Source organism: Camelina sativa, chromosome 7 (genome assembly GCF_000633955.1).
Source record: "Camelina sativa cultivar DH55 chromosome 7, Cs, whole genome shotgun sequence".
NCBI classification, from domain to species: Eukaryota; Viridiplantae; Streptophyta; class Magnoliopsida; order Brassicales; family Brassicaceae; genus Camelina; species Camelina sativa.
The window spans coordinates 2,745,423-2,752,583 of record NC_025691.1 but is presented as its reverse complement, the minus strand read 5'-3'; positions in this window follow the sequence as shown (position 1 = coordinate 2,752,583).

Sequence of the window (7,161 nt, the reverse complement as noted above, 5' to 3'; positions counted from 1 at the left end):
GGACCTTCCCAGCGAATTTGTCGTAAATGCGTCGCAAATGAGCAGCGGATTTGCGACGACTGAATTCCTCGCAAATTTGCGAGGGATGTGCTATGGTTTTTTATTTCCTAGTAAATTCCTCGCAAATCTATCGCAAATTTGCGAGAGCTGTACTCCGTCGCAATGTGTCCTCGCAAAAGGCTTGTTTTCTTGTAGTGTTCAATGCACAAGTCACAAGTGTGTGATAGGAAGTAATACAGAAACCCAGACTTCTTGATGCATGCATTTTGAGGTTCCAACATATATATTGATCCAAGTGACTTCTCATCCTTCATCTTTATTGGTGGATAAATTGTAAAAGCTGGTATAAAGAGTGATAGGGAAATGATGGAGCAAGAAAGCTCCACTTTGTTTCTTCTGGTGCTCAACCTGGGACGGTCCTCACCATTCTAAAGCCTAGCTAGCATACCCATCCGTGGTGTAGAAGAATAATTACTTCCATAGAGGAAAATATGATGGATTTTGGAAATATGACAAATTTTGCAGGATAGGGTGACATGAAGAATCCTGAATCCTCTCCCAACTAGTACTTCAGATTTTTTATTTTATTTTTATCTTCGATCCGGTATAACGCAGCTGTTTAACCAGATGCCATTGCTGATTCTCGATACACAGCTTTGGCGTAAGTCTTATTTTCTTCGTCACGGTTTTACAAGTTAAACCACTTAAAGAGTGATTGACAAGTTATCTAAAAGCTGTGGCTTGTCTATGGCATTTAATTGCATAACTAAGCCCAGAAGACTCGATCAAACCATTGACTAATTTGCTTCAACAAAACCCAGCTTGTGAACTTATAAGCCTTTTACTATTCCTTCCCCGGCCCCTTTCCGATATGAGATGTTTAGTGATATCTTATCACAAGCATGTGTTACATTTGAATAACAGAGGCAACAACCAAGGCGAGAAGCAGTGGGAACAAATATCTAAGAGAGAGAGAGCAAATCAATCCCTTTTGCTAAGTCTATCACAGTCATGCAGTGTCACCGTTTTGGATCTTGTAGCAGTCAACAGGTGAAAGAGACCAGAGAGACCGTCTGTCTTGTTAACTAAAAAGCATTTGTGAATGTTGTATTATTGTTTATGTCTTAAATCCAAATGACCCATTTTGGGGACCTTCTTTGGGTCGCACGTGGGGTGTCCCAGTTAGATACTCTTTTTACTTCTGCACTGTTTTGGACCCATCTCCTGCTGACTCATGTTATTTTATTTATTTGGTTTTCCTAATGTCATTATTATTCTTCAAAACCCAAGATAAGTTTTTATAAAAATAAAAAGTTCAAAGTGAAATATAAAGAAAGTAAAGCAAAAGAAATGTTAATTGATTGGTTCATTTTTTCTTTTGTCAAAAACACGTCATTTTCATACAATCATCATAACGTTTTCTTTTTATCTTTTTTACTTCCGGTTTGTTTTCATCATGGTCAAGTCTTCTTTAATTCACACATCCATCAAGTGTATCTATTAGAGTATATAGAGAATGGTTTAATATTAACCAATTGTGATTGTGATTTGGTTGTAAACCGGAGTTAAACTGGTTAGCTTTATTATTATTAGTAATTGTAAAAACACAATTAAGATCAATAACAGAAATACAAAAGTTCTTCTTCTTCTTCGTTTTCCTCTAACAAACTTTCTCCTGATATGGTATCAGAGCAATGAATCCCAAAGATTCATTCGATTCTTGACCTAAATTTCTTCATTTCTCTTCGATTTCTCTGTTTCGATCGATTCGTTTGGCTATTTGCTGAAGAATCGTTGTATCGATCAAAATTTTTTTTTTTCTTCAAAAATCTTTCAATTCCGCTGTAAAATTGTTGATTAAAGATGGTGACTAACCGAAGAAACGCTCATCGCACGGTCCACATAGCTTCTTCAGCTCGGAGATCGGGAAATCGCGAGGATTCGTCTCCAGAAGGTTCACCTGTAACCAGATCTCAGAGGCGAGCTCCGGTGATTGAGTCGTATGATAGTATACACTCACCGTACTACCTCACAAATGGTGATAATCCTGGTATTTCCATTATCTCTGAAGTATTCGATGGTACAAACTATGATGATTGGCAAATTGCGATTAAGGTTGCTTTAGATGCGAAGAACAAGATTGCTTTTATTGATGGATCTCTTCCACGGCCACCAGAATCAGATGATATATTTAGGATTTGGTCACGCTGTAACAGTATGGTGAAATCCTGGCTTATGAATTCAGTATCTAGGCAAATTTATAAAAGCATACTTCGCTTTAATGATGCGTCGGAGATATAGAAAGATCTCTTCACTAGGTACCATATTACCAATCTTCCAAGATCCTATCAGTTATCTCAGCAGATATGGTCTTTACAGCAGGGAACTATGGATCTTTCAACATATTATACCACTTTAAGAACTCTTCGGAATGAGTTGGATGGATATGATTGTGTGACTTTGTGTAAGAGATGTGATTGTTGTAAAGCAATGGAGAAGAAAGCAGATCATGCTCGTGTGATAAATTTCTTGGCTGGTCTCAATGAATCTTACGCTGTTGTCAGGAGCCAAATCATTATGAAAAAGCATGTTCCTGCTCTGGCAGAAATTTACAACTTACTGGACCAAGATCACAGTCAACGAAGCTTCACACCAGCTCCTTCTAATGCCATTGCTTTTCAAGTTGCAGCACCAATTCAAGCACCAGTTCAAGCTCAAGCTTCAGTGAATGCAACGTATAATACCGGGAGGCCACAGAAACTGACATGTTCTCATTGTGGTTATGTAGGCCATACAGTGGACAGATGTTACAAGATTCATGGTTATCCGATTGGTTTTAAACATAAGCATAAGAACCAGACAGAGAAGAGTCCATATTCTGAGAAACAGTCAGCTCCTATCAAACCGGTTATTGCACAACTTGCTATGACAGAGACAAATAACTTGATCGACGGTTTGACGAAGGTCCTCACCAAAGATCAGATTAATGGAGTTATTGCTTACTTCAACTCACAACACCAACCTATCAATGTTGCCTCTACTTCTGGTGCCACCATTACCGCATTACCTGGTATAGCTTTCTCTCCTTCTACCATTGGTTTTGTTGGAGTTTTGAGGGCCACTGGAAACATTTTATCCTCAGAATCTTGGATAATAGATAGTGGGGCAACACATCATGTTTGCCATGATAAGAGTTTGTTCTTGAGTTTATCAGAAACTCTAAATAATTCAGTCACTTTACCTACTGGTTTTGGAGTTAAAATCACAGGAATAGGTACAGTGCAGTTAAATGAATGTCTCATATTGAGCAATGTTCTGTATATTCCCGATTTCATGTTGAATCTTCTGAGTATAAGTCAGTTGACAAAAGATTTGGGATATAGAGTGACATTTGATGAAGATTCTTGCATGATACATGATCCTATCAAGGGGTTGATGATTGGGAGGGGTGAGCAGATATCCAATCTATACGTCTTGGATGTTCAAAGCATTAAAGATTCTATTACCCAGAAGATCACTTTCTCTACAAACATTGTAGTTGATTCTAGTCTATGGCATAGTAGATTAGGACATCCTTCTGTATCAAGAGTAGACATTGTCACAGATGTACTTGGATTCAAAATGAGAAATAAAAGATCTTTTCACTGCACCATTTGTCCTCTTGCGAAACAAAAGCATCTACCCTTCAGATCTAATCATCATGTTTGTGCCTCTGCTTTTGATCTTATACACATTGATGTCTGGGGTCCCTTTGCAGTGCCAACGACAGAAGGATATCGGTATTTTCTGACTATTGTGGATGATCATACAAGGATTACTTGGTTGTATCTACTCAGGAATAAGAGTGAAGTTCTAACAATCTTCTCTGATTTTCTGAAGATGATAGAAACTCAGTATAAAAGTACAGTGAAAGGTGTTAGATCAGACAATGCACCAGAATTGAAGTTTGTGGAGTTATTCAAAGCAAAAGGGATCATTCACTATTTCTCATGTCCAGAGACACCTGAGCAAAACTCAGTAGTTGAAAGGAAGCATCAACATATCTTGAATGTTGCAAGATCTCTTATGTTTCAGTCAAAAGTGCCTATTGAATACTGGGGAGAATGTGTACTGACTGCTATTTTTCTCATCAACAGACTACCCACTCCCATACTTCAGGATAAGTCTCCATATGAAGTTCTCACTTCAAAACTACCTGATTATAATGGTCTTCGTGTTTTTGGTTGCTTGTGTTATAGCTCCACATCCTCCAAAAACAGAAACAAATTCCAACCCAGAGCAAAGGCATGTGTGTTCCTTGGCTATCCTCCAGGTGTTAAGGGATATAAACTTCTGGATTTGGAGACTAATAGCATATATGTTTCACGCAATGTCGTTTTTCATGAAGATATCTTCCCATATGCTAAAGGTGAGTCCAATGTCTTACCGGATTATTTTCCTAGCAATAATGCATCTACAGTTGTGAATGACTATGTTGAACATAATGACGCCATTCCTGTAGTTGTGAGTGAATCTCCTACAGTTGTGAATGATGTCATCAACAGTTCCATTCCTGTAGATACGGCTAGTTCTAATGGTTCAAGGACTCGCAGAAAAACAAAACCACCTACTTATCTTGAAGATTATTACTGCAATCTGTCTTCTTCTGGTGTTGAATATCCTATCTCAGATTATCTGAGTTATAATGCCTTGTCAACTCCTTATAGAGCTTATATTTGCTCTGTAACGAAGCATGCTGAACCAACTTCTTTCAGTCAAGCCAAAAAGTCTGATGACTGGTTACAAGCAATGAATGCAGAGTTACAAGCTCTGGAGAGTACAACAACTTGGGAGATATGCTCATTACCACCAGATAAGCGTGCCATCGGTTGCAAATGGGTTTATAAGGTAAAACTGAATGCTGATGGAAGTCTAGAACGTTACAAAGCTAGATTAGTAGCTAAGGGTTACACTCAGCAAGAAGGCATTGACTTTGTTGACACCTTCTCTCCTGTGGCTAAAATGACAACAGTGAAGACTTTATTAGCAGTTGCAGCTGCAAAGAAATGGAGTTTACATCAACTGGACGTTTCTAATGCCTTTTTAAACGGTGATCTCGAAGAAGAGATATATATGACTCTACCGCCTGGATATACATCAAAAGAAGGTGAAACTCTTCCTCCAAACGCAGTACGCAAACTGCAAAAGTCTCTATACGGTTTAAAACAGGCCTCCAGACAATGGTTCTTGAAATTCAGTGCCGTGTTAATGTCTTTGGGGTTTCAAAAATCACATTCAGATCATACTCTTTTTATCAGAAATGTTAATGGAAAGTATGTTGCAGTCCTTGTCTATGTTGATGATATTATCATTACAAGTAATGATGATGGTGAAGTGGCTCAGCTAAAGGAGAATCTGCAAAAAGCCTTCAAGCTCCGAGACTTAGGTAATCCCCAATACTTTCTTGGTCTGAAAATTGCTAGAAATGCATCAGGAATATCTATCTGCCAACGAAAGTATGCTTTGGGTTTACTAGAGGAAGCTGGTCTCTTAGCTTGTAAGCCATCTTCTATACCTATGGAACCTAGTATAAAGCTAGTTTCTGATAGTAAGGAACCACTACTAGAGGATTCTGCTTCCTACAGAAGATTAGTTGGGAAAATGATGTATTTGACTATCACTAGGCCTAACATCACATATGCCGTCAATCGCTTGTGTCAGTTTACCGCAGCCCCAAAAGAATCACATATGAAGGCAGCTCTTAAAGTTTTGCATTATGTTAAGGGAACAGTTGGGAATGGTCTCTTTTATTCTGCCGATTGTGATTTGGTTCTCCAAGCCTACACTGATGCTGATTGGGGTTCATGTCGTGATTCTCGACGATCAACATCAGGATAATGCATGTTTCTTGGTAATTCTTTGATATCCTGGAAATCAAAGAAGCAGCAAGTCGCTTCTCATTCATCTGCAGAATCTGAATACAGAGCAATGGAGTTTGCCGTAAGAGAGGTAGCTTGGCTTGTTAATCTTCTCAGAGAGTTTCAGGCTCCTCAAACAAAATCTGTGGCATTTTTCTGTGATTCAACAGCTGCTCTACATATAGCTAACAATGCTGTTTTTCACGAACGCACAAAACATGTGGAGTTGGACTGTCATATTGTACGAGACAGAGTTGTTAGTGGTTTGATCAAGACTCTTCACGTCAAGACGGATCAGCAACTCGCGGATGTATTCACAAAGGCTCTACTACCGGCTCAGTTCAATGCTCTTATTGGCAAGATGGCTCTCAAATCTATATACTTGCCATCTTGAGGGAGGCTATTAGAGTATATAGAGAATAGTTTAATATTAACCAATTGTGATTGTGATTTGGTTGTAAACCGGAGTTAAACCGGTTAGCTTCATTACTATTAGTAATTGTAAAAACACAATTAAGATCAATAATAGAAATACAAAAGTTCTTCTTCTTCGTTTCCCTCTAACAAACTTTCTCCTGATAGTATCATCCTAACTTTCCTTTTTTCGGTGACTTTTGTAATTTGAGAATGAGTCATACACATGTACTAGGTAGATTGGTGGGAGGGAAACAAATATAACAAATGGTTTAACACATGAAATTGAATTGATTATTGCGAAGCTTAAACACACAAACCTGAATAAAGAAAGTAAAGTCATTGTTATTATCTCTATTAGTACCATATATAGTGTGCAAATACTAAGTGTGTAATTTTTACACTTTTGATTTGTAAATAAGAAAAAATCTAATGATAAAAACATATTTTTGTGATAAATCAAACAAAACACTTGGCTACTAGTATGATTCCTTCCTCATTTATTTTTGTGCCCTTTTAATTAAAGACTAAACTAAATTCAAGACGCTTGAAGGAAGAGAACGACATGCACTGCAGGAAACGTAACTAATGCATTAAAAGAGTCTGTGACTTCTGATGTGTAAAGTTGGGAAAAAGCATTTTTTTTACCAGCAAAACAGTGTAACGGTAGTATTCTGTTTTTGGCAGTTCCTTAAGGGGCATTTCCGGTACCTAACTTATATTTCTAACGGTCCTTTTTCTCTCAACCTTTCACTATCCCTATTTCATATGTATATATATGTAATAAGTCACCATCTCCACCACTACCAAAAAGCTCTCTTCTAACTCAGCTGCAACTTCGAAAAAGAGT